The sequence below is a fragment of the Sebastes umbrosus genome, chromosome 9, assembly GCF_015220745.1.
Source record: "Sebastes umbrosus isolate fSebUmb1 chromosome 9, fSebUmb1.pri, whole genome shotgun sequence".
In the NCBI taxonomy this organism is placed as follows: domain Eukaryota; kingdom Metazoa; phylum Chordata; class Actinopteri; order Perciformes; family Sebastidae; genus Sebastes; species Sebastes umbrosus.
In genome coordinates, this window is record NC_051277.1 from 8770483 (window position 1) to 8787699 (window position 17217).

General features: G+C 40.3%; 1 protein-coding gene across 2 annotated transcripts in view; it reads right to left on the reverse strand.

Annotated features, from left to right (window-relative positions):
• lingo2 (leucine rich repeat and Ig domain containing 2) overlaps positions 1 to 17217 on the reverse strand; it is a 244989-nt gene that overhangs the window by 186402 nt on the left and 41370 nt on the right. For both annotated transcript variants that reach the window (XM_037780304.1, XM_037780303.1), the window contains exon 2: positions 11404 to 11476. The gene's annotated coding sequence lies outside the window, so the exon portion shown is untranslated. The remainder of the gene's footprint in view (positions 1 to 11403; positions 11477 to 17217) is intronic.

Sequence of the window (17217 nt, forward strand, 5' to 3'; positions counted from 1 at the left end):
AAACCTGCAAACACACTATGATACAAAGTATATATGATACTTTATTGAATGCACTTTCAGACAGTGGTCTGAGTAAACTTTAAAATAGAAAGTCCATTGTGGTTGAGGCTATCTACACCTTACAGGCAATCCATTTCTCTTTGCCTAAAAGACAAAAGGGGGGGAGCAATTTCTGCAGGTAATTGCTGATGTTAATCACAGTCATATTTGAGAGAGGGAAGAACCTCTGCCATTCTTTTGAGCAAGCAAAGCCATGGGTCAGCTGACCCTTAACCGCGAATAGCTTCACTGACTAATTACTGCAGTCCAGCTGCCTACGCTCTCCAGAGCCCTCTCCCAGCCTCTATATCCGAGCACTTCTTTCCTAGTCTCTTCTGTAATCACCGCCAGTCCTTATCCAGTTGGGTGAGACCATTATGTTTTTTTGAGATCGTGCCTCTGCCAGACTGTCTCTGCATGCTCATGAATGTAGTTGTTTTGAATTCATTCCAGTGGGAGTGACTGACCAGGTGGTAGCATATTTGCACCATCCTTGTTTTAGTTAACCTAACATCTGTGCCTCTGTTAAATTACTACTCAAAAATAATGAATTAATATGTTAAACAGGATTTAAATAACGTCACTTTTACACACCATGGAAGGATAAGTCACCGTAGTTGCAAAATTAATCTGACTTGACGTTGGAAAGCCTAATTATATCACTGTATTTGTGGAGCGTCTACATGACATACAGTAAATAAAGGCATTCAAACGTCACGCCTCAACATGGGGGCTATTTCAAATGAGCCCCTTTGCTTAATAGGCTACAGGGTTGCGATGAAAGCCTCTATTTGATTAGTTTCAACAGATATCACCCTCTCAAAGACAAGAATACTAATTCTACTCAGTTGTCAATGGAATGGAGCCCATTTACCAGTAATATTCAATAGAAACCCCTGTACAGGTCTAAAGATGAAATGCTGCTGATTTGAAAAGGAAGGGACAATCTGACAGGAGCCCACTGCAGCTTTTTCAGAGGCACCAGCATCATACAATTTGTTCCTAGTTCCAGCGACTCTATACACCTATCCATCCACGCTCTCTATCCAATTCACTTCCCTGCATGGCCATGTTGCAGAGCAACAGTATTGATTTTTCCTTTGTTTCCATTTTTTAACTTTCTTTTATAGTGAGCCATCTCTCTGCTGGTACCCAATATTCCTGGTCCTTGCTTTTTTTCTATTCGAAATAGCATTTTCATCTGTTAGGACAAAGCCAACTTTTGTGTCCACATATCTTCTTTAAGATAACCCTGCATCAATAATGACTTTTCTTGTGTAGAAGGATTCTCTCAGGTTTTGATAGAATTAGGGCTGTCAAAGTTGATGAGATAATAACGAGTTAATGCTAATTTGTTTTAACGGCAGTAAGTTCTTTAACGCATTAACGCAACTTTCGATTTTTAGGTTATAGTGGGCTCAGTTTTAACGCTAGAGTGAAGATACTGGCATCATATTAAACTAGAAACACCTAAGGAATCCATTGGTACCAACCACGTCATACTACCTTGTCTCGAAGCAGGATAAATAATGCTCCAAACTTGTGCCAAAAAATTTTGGCGAGGAAAAACTGGAATGGCCATTTTCAAAAGGGGTACCTTGACCTCTGACCTCAAGATATGGGAATGAAAATGGGTTCTATGGGTACCCACGAGTCTCCCCTTTACAAACAGGCTTACTTTATGATAATTGAGTTCAGTTTGGGGCAACTCATAGTCAAGTCAGCACACTGACACACTGACAGCTGTTGTTGCCTGTTGGGCTTGAGTTTGCCATGTTATGATTTTAGTACATGTGTTATGCTAAATGCAGTACCTGTGAGGGTTTCTGGACAAGATATGTCATTGTTTTGTGTTGTTGATTGATTTACAATAATAAATAAAAACATACATTTGCAGAAAGGAGCATATATGTTTGTTTTATGAAGAACAATGTAATTCAACAGTATCAATGAGCCTCTCCTCCAAAAAATCTTTCTCTTCAGCACATTTTGAAAGGACGACCATGGGTCGACTGTTGAGCTGCGTCAGTCGGCTGTGTCCCAAAACCCTGAAAGCAATCTATATAGGATCCACTCCCTCCAGGCACTTGGGAAGCTCACTTAAAGACATCAATACTCTGGGAAATGAGACACAGAACAATGACTTCAGTGACTGAGAAGTTAGACGGCTGACTGCGATGCCCTTACATCTTATTTAAGGTGTTGCTGCTCAGTGCAGTAGAGTTCATTGAGCGAACTGCTTTCTCTCTTGTTGAAACATCAAACTGCACAGGATGTCGAGACAAAAGGCAGCGACAGGGAATAAGGAAGGTGAACTGCTCGTTCTAAATGAAGGGAATGTTTCTTTTACTTGGAATTACTGTTAACAATCAGAAATTCAAATTTTATGTATTAATTAGGGCTGTTGATCGATTAAAACATTTAAATGTGATTAAATGTACCTTAAAGGGAGATTTCTCAAGTATTTAATACTCTTATCAACATGGGAGTGGGCAAATATGCTGCTTTATACAAATGTATGTATATATTTATTATTGGAAATCAGTTAACACAAAACAATGACAAATATTGTCCAGAAACTCTCACAGGTACTGCATTTAGCATAACAGATATGCTCAAATTATAACATGGCAAACTCAAGCCCAACAGATAACAACAGCTGTCAGTGTGTCAGTGTGCTGACTTGACTATGACTTGCCCCAAACTGCATGTGATTATCATAAAGTGGGCATGTCTGTAAAGGGGAGACTCGTGGGTACCCATAGAACCCATTTTCATTCACATATCTTGAGGTCCGAGGTCAAGGGACCCATTTGAAAATGGACGTGACAATATTTCCTTGAGTTTCCTTTGAGTCATTGCTGGTTGAGACAATGGTGTGTTAGGAACTGTATTCAATTTGCCCAATATTCACACAAAATTGCCCTCCACAGTCTGTCAGCATTGTTGATAAATTGTCAACAATGTGCTTTAATTAATTCAAACTTCCAAAACAAGGTTTAAACACTTTTACCCTCTCTTGTCCACAGCTGAAGATATTCAGGAGTACAGTACATGAGGAGAAGGATTAATCCTTATGTTGAATATTCAGATAATTCCCCTGCCTCTCTGCTGGAACATTTCACTGTCAATCAAATGTCTGCCATTCGGTCCTGGCTGTCAAACCTCCCTTATTGCCTTAGCTACAAAAACGCCAAATGTACAGGGAATACAAATCAACTGGCATTAGAAAGACAGAGGGGGGACTTGGAGATAGCTGAACGAGTCAGTGATAAAAGAATCACAGATTACTCATGACAAATGGCCTACAATCTATCAATTTCCAATTATACTTAAATTGACGCAGTATGAGAACACTGGGATGCAAAGGTTGAGCTAGTCCGCCTCAGTGGATGTTATATTTTCTCAGATGAGTGATAGTGTGATAACAGACATACAGTTTAAATGTGTCTCAGTGGGTGATTTCAAAAGTTCCAACAAAGAATGCATCATCTCTGTGTCGGCTGCAACTCCGCAATGATTGATTATGTTGTCACAACGCCCCAATGTTGTCACAATGTGGCTCCACTCCGTTATCACTTAAGCTCAAATTTATGCGTTACTTGCTATCTCCACATTGACGTCTAACCGGCAAGAGAGTTCTGCTACGCAGAGAGACACTGCAGCACCAGCAGCTCTGACATCTGAGAGAAAACAACAGCAAGCGTGAGCCATCGATTCTGCCGTGTCAGATCGATGAGATCGAAAATCACTTCTCTTGCACGTTCACTCCTAACTTACTGCTGAGAACAACTGGCAAAGCTTCCAAGTAGCTCTCAACAAACTACACTTTCATGTGTTAAATCCATTTTGGCAGGTGGCTGATGACGCACAACAAAACTGATAGACAGATAGATCCAAAATAAAATCAAAAAGGCAAATATTCACTCTCATTGCTGCAAGTGAATGCCTTTGAACTACTTTGTAAAGGTGAGTACGTTAACGGGGACATTTCTGAGCTCGGTATCTTTTGATATCTTTATTTTCTGGCCTCTGGCCCATCTCCCTCTCACTCTCTCTCACACTCTACATCTCTCGTGCCACAATCTTCTTTATCTGCTGCTCACAGCTAGGTTGTTAATGTTAAGTCTAACCCCGTTCAGGTTTCCTGTTGATCTGCATCCCATCTAATGCATCCTTTCATGCTCTGCCACCTTCTCACCCCATGGCATGAGGCTGCCGACTGCCAGTTCTCCAGAAGAGCCTCTGATGTGGCAACTTATGCTCTACAGCTGCTGCCGGGCCCCTGGTGAGACTGAGGTTAGAAAGTGATAGTGATGTGTTGAGAGAGAGACTCTAACACAAGTTTGCATGAGTAGGTATGCAGCAGGTGGCATCAAACAGATTTGTTTTCAATGTTGGGCTCCAGGGTAAGCTCAAAAGGTTTAAGATGTACAGAAACATGTTAAAGGTAACATCAAATATGTCTTATTCTTATTTCATTGTGTGCCTGTGAGAATGTGCATATTGCAAACGAACAATACCCAATACTGACTTTGATCTTTTGACGAAAACTGAACTATGAAGGTTCCTATGAAGTCTTCTCTTGTATTGTCTTCTCCGCAGTGCAGACAGTAAATCCACTTTGATACAAAAACTTGTTTTCTTAGACAGGATTACAACACCAGACAGGCCTGTCTGTATCTTGCTGCTGCCTTTTTGCTTGTGCCCAGGGCTTCATTAAACCGATCTCAAAGAAAAATGTAAGATCTCAGTCTTCATTGAGTGCACAAAGGCATGTGTGCCAATTCAGAGACAGAAAAACAAGTCACATCACGCATCATGGAACAACGGGGACACCTAAATGAAGTGCTGTAGGAAATGTATTTCTTAGACAGGGACAGGGCCAACAGGATATGGGGTCTTTGATCATTTGCAATGTGAATCACACACCACCCACTTAGAAACTAATGTCAGCATTGATTATCTCACCTCCACTTGAAAAACGTACTTATCTTGGACCTAATCAGCCATACCAAGACGATATTTTATCCGATCTTGATGAGAAAAGGTAGCAAAGCTCTAACCAAAAGGTGTCCCGCCGTCCAGGTAGAGAGCTCTGCGCCCGGCAGCAGCAGCTCCTCCCCCGGCCAGGAGCAGAGTTTCACCTTGCTGCTCCGCCAGTCCCCGCTGGGAGCAACCACTGACACCACGCTGCTGGAGGCAGGTCGTATTGCTGGGCCAACTGGAGGAAAGAACGGAAGCACGGGAGAACCAGAACTAGGATGGCGCGGGGAAGACTGTCAGACCATGCTGCAGTAAAATGAGAGGTTTTCTAAAGGGAGTCTGGTACTCAGAAACACTACCGCTTTTGTCCACAGGGACCGCCAAAATAAACACAAAATGAAAGTTCCTCGTAGTAACTGTGACTACATACAACGTAATGTGTCTGTGAAGATTGTGACAGCAATCTAATGTGACTTACATAATAATATTACCTTTGAACAGACGTAGCATATATCTAAGTATAACCCAACAGGAAAAGGAAAAGTTGACCGAGGTTCTGCCAGGTTCCAGGCTTGCTCCACTTTTATTAGAGCAATGAGTGAAAAAGGGCGGGACTTAGGAAGGGTCAATTAAATTTTCTCTTAAAGAAGAAACAAATCAACCTTGAAATTATATAATGACGACAAGTAAAGTCTGAGTTTAAATGTTGACTGGGGGAATTGGGAAACAATAACGATTGACATTGAAAGCTGTATTTTTTTGCCCTTTTTCACTATGGGTGACAACAAGATGAATATACGACGAAAACTGTGTTTTAATGGTAAATAATCGCACAATGCACTCATCTCATTGTGCCCTCTAATGAACTGACCTGCTTCAGTGGACCATACATTTATAATTATAATGATTGATTAATTATGTACAGTGGACTGATGCATCATTATGCACTTTACATAAAGCTTAAATCTGGTTTCCTAACAACCAAATCTAGATTTAAACCCCACATGACACACTAAGTTATGAAGGAAACAAAAGCACCAAAATAATAGTAGGCCTACCTTGACAGAAGCCACTCTAAAGGCATAACCACGGAAATTACCAGGTCTTGCTACCTACTGTAATTGTGTGACTACTCAAAAATACACGTCCATGTTATCAGATGTGAAGGATGGTGTGAAGGGGACATGAAGCCACAAGTTAGATATGTGATTATTGTCGGAGGCTTGAGGTGTTGCTGGTAATGGTGTGTGTGCTGGGAATAGCATCAGTTGGATAAAAAGAAAGGAAATGAAGCAGGGTGAGTTTTGCTAGATACAGTGACCGTACTGAAACTCAACAGTGGACCCCAGAGCCAAAGCAATGATCAAAAAGTGTTATCCCATTTAAAATAATTGCTGCATCACATCGGGCTTGTGAGGGACCCTTTCACATTATAGGCTATTTTGATTCAATGCTGATATCTTAATTATTGTTTGTTGAATGCTGGTTGAACTGTGCTACATCAATCAAAGCACCAATACAGACTGTATGAAAATGTTTAGTTAATACACTCAGCGACAACAGACGTTTCTTCGATCTAGTTTCTTAGTATTAATTTACAATTAGTGACAGCATCTCGATGTGTTGTATATGATTTGTTTTTCATTAGTGTAGAATGCAGTATATTCTGCATCATTTTACTGCATTGTTCCAATGATGTACTTAAATACCAGGAGCAACTAAAATTTGTAAAACTTGTTTGACCTCAGTATATTCTATTTGTTTCCCAAACACTACAATGCAGGTGTTCAGCATGGCAAATCCGTGAAACAGGATTAAACATTAAGAAAAGTACTTCTTGACTCCAGGGCTTCTGACTCTCAGCTTTGAAGTCAGGTTCATATAAATTCAAGGTTTATCCAAGTAATTGCCATAAAAACTACAAAACCCAAACAAATGCACTTCACCACATTTCACATCACGCTTCTGTTTAATAAAGACACACTTCAACAGTTGATCTGTTAAGTTCATAAATTGTGTCTAGAAGATGAGCAATGAACTATTAATTTGGTAAGACACACTAACACTGTTTAAAAGAAAACTCTTAAAAACATTTTAAAGACTATTTTTAGGGCATTGGATAGCAGATGTAGTGGTGGCAGCTGTGCACCCGAGGTTCTACTGCATTCAGAGTTCAACTTCAACCACAGAAACAGCAACGAGGGAAACGATGCAGGAGCTGATTTTACTCTGAATTTCTTGAATTATACACCGCCTCATCAGTAGAGAACAATGAAGAGAAAAGTTATTGTAGAAACATGGTGAATGGTAAATGGACTTGCATTTATATAGTACCTTTCTAGTCTTCCGACACCTTAAAGCGCTTTACACTATGTCAACATTCACCCATTCACACATACACATTCTTACACTGATGGCAGAGGTTGACATGCAAGGTGCCAACCTGCCCATCAGGATCTAATCTAAATGCTCATTCACACACCGATGCACAGCCTTCGGGAGCAATTTGGGGTTCAGTATCTTGTCCAAGGACACTTTAACATGCGTCTGGAGGAGCCGGGGATCAAACCGCCAATCTTCCAATTAGTGGACGACCCCGTACCTCCTGAGCCACAGTCACCCCCAAAAAACAACTTCTGGGTATCCGGTCTGGGACAATAAACAATGTTTACTAGTTAGTAAACTATGAATCGTTTCATATAGCTAACCATTTCCTCTATTTTAAGCTACAACATGCTCTATTTAGCTGCATGATAAGATCACAGTAGGTGGGTGGCAGCTGCCTGTGGTGCACAGGCTGGCAGGATCCTAGGTAGCCGGGAGCGGCGTTGTGCCCTGCTGCTGCCGATTCAAAGTACAGAGCAGTAATGTTGCTGGGCGGCAGCCGCAGTGGCAGCCACAGCAGCAACCTCTCGCTGTCTGAAAGTACCTTCAATACCACCCACAAAGCTCTGATCGGTCCAATGTTACGTCGATTGGCAGAAATGGTCGTATGTGGGCTCAACACCAGACACCGATCAATTTGAGGAATCATGTGAAGTGTTATGGTTAGGTGTAAATGTTAGGCACCTGAAAACCTATGTTTATTTTAGCTGGTCAGTTTGCTAGATGGGGTAAGCTCTCATATTGGCAATATCACAGCTTTCTGCTTCTTCAAAAGATAGGGATAAGGATAGTATATTCCTCAATTTAAACTTAGCTGACTCTTATAGCAAGATGTTTTTTTACCTTAAAGTGAGTATCAAAAGATAAGAGGTACTGTCTCTAATGTCATTAAAAAATAAACACTATACGTGACTTACCAAACGATGACAAGCATGCATCTAGAGTGAAACTAATCTCCACTTGTTTTCACATATGTTTGGCACAGAGTAATGTACTGTCAAGTAAATAGAGAGTTGTAAGCTACAGAAAATTCTGGAGGTTTTTGCGTCTTGGCAAGTGAAGCCACCTTAGCCGCAGGAAGTCTTTTAATAGAATCCTTTAATGCCAAAGGGTTTCACTTAGATCATCAAATAAACAGTTTTTTGCCCCAATTTTATCTGTTTATGCATCACATTTATTTTACTTTTTTTTTCCATATCCACTTTGGCATCAAAAAAACAAACTTTGTTGGCAATGAACTTTATTTAATAGCCTTGAAGTGACTATTTGAGCAGATATCAAATGCACTACTTCAGTCAGTATCTGTGAAAATGAACCTGAGGTCAATATAAAAATCAAATCCAAGAACCTGGTTATTTATTTATTATGTTCAAGTAACACTTTATTGAGCTACTGAAAGATTAATGGTTTGAACCTGTACAGCAAAAATTGCTCCATTTTGCGATGATTAGGTCTCTAACTTAATAAATTTGTCCTCACATTCCCAGTAAACCCCCCAGGATGCTGTCACAGGGTGAACAATTACTTCAAATATGTCTCCTTTCTATTTTTAAATAAATGGCACACAAAAGCCTCTATTGATGATGAAAAAAAAACATTCTAGCATTTGTAGCATCTGTCAGTGCCAGATTGTTGAACTTTCACTCTTAAGAGTCTTTGATGTATTGTTGGGTGTATTTTCTTTCACTTGAACAAGATGAAACACACCTTTTTGCCTTTCACCGACCTAACCTGACCATGTCCAAGATAGTAGCAACAGCAAAATAATATTTCAAATTTGATTTTCTTTTAAAAGGAGAAAGATAAATTACTGTTTGCACCTCTGTTCTCTGTTACACACTCAGCATTTCATACGTCTTCAAAAAGCTACAGTTGGTATCGATCATTTTTACTGTCATCACAATACAAGTAACTGCAGGCTAGTAAGAGCAACGCCTGTTTCCATTTCGCCACCCTCCCCAGAGCTGTCAGGTTTTTACTGGATCCCCATAAACCTTAGGCAACATTTCCACCATGTCTTTGATTAGTTGCTTTGGCAATTAAAATAAAACAACCGGCTCATGTCGTTAATAAAAACAGCATCAATGTAGTTACCACTTAAACTGTTTAAAAAGGAAAAAAACAACCTTGTAATTTACAAGAGATTCTGCAATAATTGGCGACATCAAGCTTCATTGCTTTCCGTTCCACTGTGCCATGTCCTCCCCTCTAACATCGCCAGTACAATTTGGGACCGTTGAATGGGCAGAGTAGTTGGCATGGAGCTGTGAGCTGCTCTTATCATGTTAAGCACAATGACAGGGATTGGTACAAGAGAACGGCTTCAATGATTCATGATTTGTGCCCCTGGGCTGCAATCACCCTGGCCAACCCTTTGTATACCCATGTTTAGCCCCAGGGCCGCAAGGGTGTGAGCATCCATTTTGAGACCGTTCTTGAACAACACATTTGGGATATTAATAATTAACCATTTAATCGCTAACCGATAATGATCATTTTTACCAATTCATGCTATCATCAAAAATAAAAAAAAAAGCTGAGCAAAACTCAGAGGCATGGCTTGACACTTAAAGGAGATTAGATGATCCACTGTAAAGCAGGAGTTGATGCTAACTTCGGGGCTAACCCCCTTTATTTTAATCAGCAAGTGGCTGATGAGATACGGGAACTTGGCTTGGGTATTGAGGAGTTGTAGCATTTATTCACTGAAAAACTGTACACACACTGCACTGCTACGTTCACAGCTGTAACGTTACTTCTAACTTCATACTCATCACTTTCTCTCAAACGCACACTCTCTAACGTTACGCCGAGCTGGCAATACACTGGCGGAAACCTTGACAGAGTAGCTAGGCAGACACACAGCTGACAACCTCGCAGCTAAACTAAATGATGCAGTGGAGACTTTTACTGTGTAAGTGGCATCGTGGCTGCTAACTCCTCCAGACGGGTGAAATGGGGACTCGGTTGCCTGTTTTCCGCATACACTGCAGCTGGTGGTGAATGATGTATCTAACCTGTTTGTGCATCAGATCGTTGTAGCTGGGCAGCTTGATAGCCACTAAAATCCCAGCACCGCTGCATGCGACGCACCAATCTTGTCGGTTAATGTTCGGTCAGAATTTTTTTTAAATCAGCATCACTACGACAAATAGAGTTTTTGCATCGCTGTGTGCAACACTGTAATGCATCATAGAGGAAATGTGTCACTAAACATTGTATTGACACAACCCTACCTAAAAAGTATATTTACTAGTATGATTATGAAGCAATAATTCTACAAACTGGTGTATTAGGAGGTACAGAATAACTACTACTACTATTAATGCCACAGAATGACAGTATATAGTGTAACATATAGTGTATGGTTGGCCTAGATTGAAAACTTTCAAGAGAGCTGTACAGTAGCACATCAGAGCCTCAACGCTAACATTCGTTAGTTCTTTTTATAATATGGAGTCAACAAAGAGATGTCAGAAGCAATGATATTTCTGAATCTGTCTGCAGATTCAAAAAATGGCTTTATGCGAAAAGAACAGCGTGTTCTGATGGCCTATTTTGAATTGCCACCCACGGATTTACCCGCTATCAATACACCCGCAGGTGAGTTTGAATATAACTATCATCTTCAAGAGGAAATCTGACATAGTGCAAGGATGCCAGAAGCTTTCTCAATCATGTCACAGTTCCCACAGTGTCCAAATTGCCTCTCTTCCTTACAAAATACATATAAATAAACAAGAAGAGGAAGGCAAACAGAGTCAGGTTATGATGTTTGATTATAGACTTGGTTTACACATCCATTTCCCTACATATTTTTATCATAATAGCTTTTCTTTTCACTCTTTGACCTGTGTCTGTTCATAGCACTAAGAATATTCATAGGCGACAAGTGGCTACCAAAATCTATAACAAGTCATGCATGAAGCCCTGCTGTTTTTCCCTGAGGAACACATGTATTCATGCTAATAGAGACACAAAAGATTTACTTACCATACTGGAACAGAGGCAAAGAACATGTCTGCTTTCTGCCAGGAGAGTGGATAGGTGCCTACACAAATTCAGTCTGAAACACAAAAAGACATGACTTCTGTGAGGACACACAATATGAATGACTTATGTTATTCCACGAGACAGACACATCAGAAATGTGGAATGTCAGCATGCAGGAAGCTTGTGTCATCCTGTCATTGTACTCTACGTCACATTGGATAAGAGCATCAGCTGAATGCTTAAAACATAGATGTAAATCTTGGACTTTATGTAACTCCCATCCATGCTTCCCTGTGTTTTCAAGGGATAGACATTATTAATACAGTACAATTTAACAGGAGCTAGCAAAATTTGATTTTAGTGACGTTATTGCTTTATTAAGATATAATATACTGCAGAACTCCATAAAGGCATTTAAAAACATTAAAATATGTTTCAAGACTTCTGAATAGACTGGTATATAGTAGGGATGTCAATCTATTAAAATATTTAATCACGATTAATTGCCTAATTGTCCATGATTAATCGCAAATTAATCACACATTTTTTATCCATTCAAAATGTACCTTAAAGGGAGATTTGTCAAGTATTTAATACTCTTATCAACATGGTAGTGGGCAAATATGCTGCTTTATGCAAATGTATGTTTATATTTATTATTGGAAATTAATTAACAACACAACAATAAATACTGTCCAAAAACCCTCACAGGTATTGCAATTGGCATAAAAAATAGGCTGAAATCATAACATGAGAAACTCAAGCCCAACAGGCTCCGACTCGTTCACCTTAACAGCCTCGTTGTTTATACTCACACTCATGCGACGCGGGGTGTAGATCGTTTATAGCCTAATGTTAGCATTTTACTTCAGGCGATTGCATTCACACTTCAAAAATCATAAAAGTGGTGTTCATTTGTGAAGATTACATTTGTAAGTATCATAAATGTTTATTTGCCACAGAGCTTATTTTCTGCAATAATCCAAAACCCAATGGAAAAATCCCATTGGCTTTTTTTTGAGGGAACCAGGGCAATGCTAACTTCCTGGTTGGCCAACAAAAATACGTCATCCCTGGAGCACTCTATATCTTTAATATCTCTAGTTGTAATTAGACCATTGTTGACAATGTTACAGAATGAGTATGAATGTTTTACGGCAATGTTGCTTCAATGTGACCTTGGTTTGTCAGGTATTTGATTCACTGGATTAGCCACAAAATGATATGTAATGACATTTACCTTGAAGAAAAAAGTTATTCATAGTGTCTGCCCACCATATCTGAAATTACATCATCAATCCACTTGAAAGAAGCGAGTCTTGTGGATATTTTGTACACATTCGGTGTACACATGTACCCAGACTGTCAGGCATTTTACAAACAACACAAAAAGTACTTGTTGTCATTTCAATTGAATTGCTTTGCCAGTTGTTTTCCCCACAGGAAGACTAGCAGTAGCACTGGGTGGCTTCTGCTGCTGTCAACCTGAAGCTCTTTAAAACACTAGAAATATGCCTCTGTGCAGCGGCATTCAAAACTTCCCTCTGTCATTGTCAATGTTGACGCAATTTATACTCACTGTGGAATGTTTACCTTTTTGTAGGGAAAACGTTTTATGAATCTAACAATGATGCAGCTATTGGTTTGTGTGCTCATTTCCAAATACTTAACATTCAAATTCTTAACTTTTATATTTTTCGCTATAACATGTCTATCATATTTGATGAGATTGTGTTTGAAGCAAAGGGAAAAAATAACAAGTACAGAAAAACCTCAATCTGCCATTCAGAGCATCTTACTGACAGCAATGTTTTGAAATAATGAGATCTCTGGCATGGTTTACTCGGAAAGGATGAGCCAGCAGAAATGAGGATGACAGGAAAAGTCAAACAGCCACGAGATTTTTTTAGCAGTCGTCTTAATGATTGCATCCAGCCTAACTATTGGCTGTAGTCTTCAGACTCTATCCACGTTCCTTTCTGTTTTAATCACAGCCTTGTGAGACATTATTCAGGTGAAAGATAGAGACGCTGGCCCATTTCTCTGGATCTGCTGGATCGTTTTGGCTCTTCTTCACAAAAAGGGAGAATAATAGCACTGTCCTGGGAGGGGATTTTAGGTGGAGTAAGGGTGAGAGGACGAGGAGAAAGAGGAGGAGAAGAGGGGGATGAGACACCACTGGGATGAAATCTTGAGAATGCCAAGGTCAGCAGAACACTCACGATGAAATGAAATGCTGCCAAACACACACAAACACGAGAAACACAAACAGGCAAACATTGACACACACAGACACACTTACAGGTACCAACCCACTGCCCATATTAGCTCCTCCCTGAAGACAACCTGCTGAGAACTGCTAAATTACCACTGGGCTCACACTTGGCTATATGTGCCTGTACACCTATGCACACAAACTCTCTCTAGCTCTTTCTTTTGCGTCATTACATCGGTCTCTGGTAGATCTTCACCTTTGCGCTTACTGCATTGCGACGGGGTTTATCCTTTCTTTGCCTGGATATTTAGGCGTTCACATGAGTGCAAGCTGTCACATGACATGACAACTGGCACTCATTGGGGCTGCTAGTTAATACTCTCTTGCATTTACTTGAATTACCTCAGGTGATGACATATCTGTTAGGGTTAGAGGTATGAATCTTCACTGGCCTCACAATTTGATTATAATGCACAACGAGTCTCGGTGCATTTCAATGTATTGCATCTTCAATTTTCTATATTACTGCACACTTTCATCAATTAACACAAGCAGACAGATACATCTGAACTAATTTTGTATTTACAAAGTGCTTTCATAGATCAGACTACAACAGTCTATAATAATAAACGCATCTTTTCAATATCAGTATCTGTGTGACCCACCTCAGTACATAAAAATTACAAAAACAAAACATAAATCTTTCTGCAGTGCTTTACAAGTGTGCTGTAATGTACAAAAATAAGGTTTTCACATAGCAGCTCTAAGGCATGGCACTTCCTGAATGCCTATGGCATTTTACACCGCATGAATTAGCCTAGCGGCTAGCAGACTTCTCCTTACTCATAGCTCTTCTGCTCGTACTTCGTTTAAGGTCACTGTATCTCCTGACAGAACAACACCACAGTTGAATTTCAGCCTGCATGTACGTTTTTTTCAGCTCAACATTGTTGAAACAGAGCAGCTAATACTGGTGGCGAGAGCAACAAGTTAACCGACTGCCGAGTATTTTAATGCCGCCTTTCCGCTCCGCGCACACGTAGTGTGTGTGTGCAAAGCTCCGTACCCGGTGAAACACCAACGAAGAGGAGAGGAGAGAAAGAGGAGAGAAACTAGCACGACAGGAAATGACAGCAAAACGCAGTAGACTCGCACTCACACTGAGCTGAAATGAAACCAAACTCCTGATTGTGTTCCGTCACTGCATCGATGCAGAATCGTCCACATCTGCATCGTGATGCATCTTAGAAACGAGAAATGTCAACACCTCTATTTGGGGTCACATATGGACTCGTCCTGATTGGAGAATTACTACAGTGTTGTTTATTTCATCCCAAACACCAGCACATATCAGTGTTATTTACTTTAAAATGCGTTTCCTTTTGGCTACTAAGAACAAATGTTCTTAAAAGGTGCTCAATACAAAATTCAGTGCATATCTATTGCCTCCATACGGCTCTCAACATGGAGACAGCTGAGCCAGCAGCTAGCAGCTAACGGTGTTACTCCTCTATATCTTTACATTGCAAATAGTTGTTTGCTGTTATATTAATGCTCTGAATTATGTGTATAGAACCTTTAACAAAAGTTTGGCTCAACACACATCTCACATTAACACATATTTCAAGCATGAAAGCTCCAGTCTAAATAAAATACTGGTCTCACTAAATAATTGTCTGTACACAGAAGCTGGATTAATGCTGAACATAACGTACTGCAGCTACACTGGCATATTTCCATTTCTTTTGGCAACCAAATACGCTGCCATAATTCAGCTAAATCACACCTTCCGCTGCGCGTCAGAGGACATTACATTCTATCCCTCCCACTTGCAACTGCCATCTATTTTTGTGAATATCACTTTCATTTTTTTTTTTTATTTAATGGTAAATGGACTTGCATTTATATAGCGCCTTTCTAGTCTCCTGACCACTCAAAGTGCTTTACACTACATGTCAGCAATTAGTCAGTCACACACTCATTCAGACACTGATGGCAGAGGCTGCCATGCAAGGTGCCAATCTGCCCATCAGGTTGTAAACTATAATGCTCATTCAAAGACTTACACACCGATGGCACAGCCTTCGGAAGCAATTTGGGGTTCAGTATCTTGCCCAAGGACACTTTGACATGTGGGCTGGAGGGAGCTCGAACTGCCGACCTTCCAATTGGTGGACGACCCGCTCTACCACAGCCGCCTCATATTGAGACCCAGACACACCAGCCCGACACCAAAGAACTAGCGGCGACAAAAGGCCACCAGTTGCATCGCCTCACGTCTCCTTTCTCTTGGCCAAAAGGTTGCACTTGAACACACCGCAAGAACTACAGCCAATGGCCGACTAGCATGTACATTCTGTGCCTGGGGCGGTAGTCTGTATTCGGCATTCAAAAACGGAAATCGGAAAACCTGGGACGGCGGATATACAAGCCGTTGTCATGATTGTATATGAACTAAAGTGGCGTCTGCCAACCATTTTCCCACCACTCTCACTCACCACTTAGCTTCATCCTCTTGACTTTACTTGTTGGCTTGCTTTCCTCACGTCCGTTTCTCTTCTCGTGTACTGATCGTTTAACCTGAACCGCCAATCATAGTGATTTCTCTCACCAGCGAGCTCCTCATGCTGAATCGGCTGAAAAAACAGATGCTCACCGACGGCCCCAAACTGTCCGTCGAACGACCGTTGGCTTGGTGTTATCAATGCCTTAACTGTATCTGATCAAAAGGTAAATTATATTGTATGTTGTGCTTTACCGTCCAGGATGTCCTGTATACAAAAAACTGATGGGCAGCACATATTATAACGTAAAGGTTTTTATCAAAACAGTTCTGTGTGTACAGTATGTTAGTCCAAACTATTTTGGCATCTTGCTGCATTGAAGCATTGTGAAATTATATGAATACTTTGTCAACTTAAAGTTCAACTTTACTTTTGACTACACTGTCTTATACTGTTGGGGTTTGAGGCTCACATATCACACTTTGCTATCATCTTCCTTCCTTTTGGCAAGACTACAAAGGGTGTGATAAGATACACACTCCCAACCCTCATGTGACATTTTCCATTCCAGATTCTCTCTTTTATTGTGTAGTAAACAAAAGGGAAACTCCCATATTGTACTCTGCAGTCATACCCCGGAAGGAATGTCTTAAACTGTACTCTAAAAGGTTATTCAGTGATTCGATATAATCCATATAGTCCATTAAAGACTCACCCCTTAGTCCTCTTATAAAATTTCAATGAGAGACAAAGACAGTGCTCTTGTGTGGCTGCATGTTGAACTAGTTATCAGTCTTAAAACATTCATGCTTATTCATAATAAAGGATGGGGAGAAAAGGGGAAACATTTCAACATCACATGGGTAATTACACACTATAAACAGAGTGCCTTTTGTAATCCTTTCAAAAGGCCTCCCCTAACTACCAAAGTGCTTTTTGTGATGCCGGTATGGATAGGGAGTTCTGCAACACATTCAAAATGTGGCACACCATTCAATCTTTGCCTCGCAACTCCTCATTAAGAGATATTAAAACTACTATGAAAAATATAGTTTCATAAATTTATATTTTCTGTCTCCTGATTGCATTCATCAT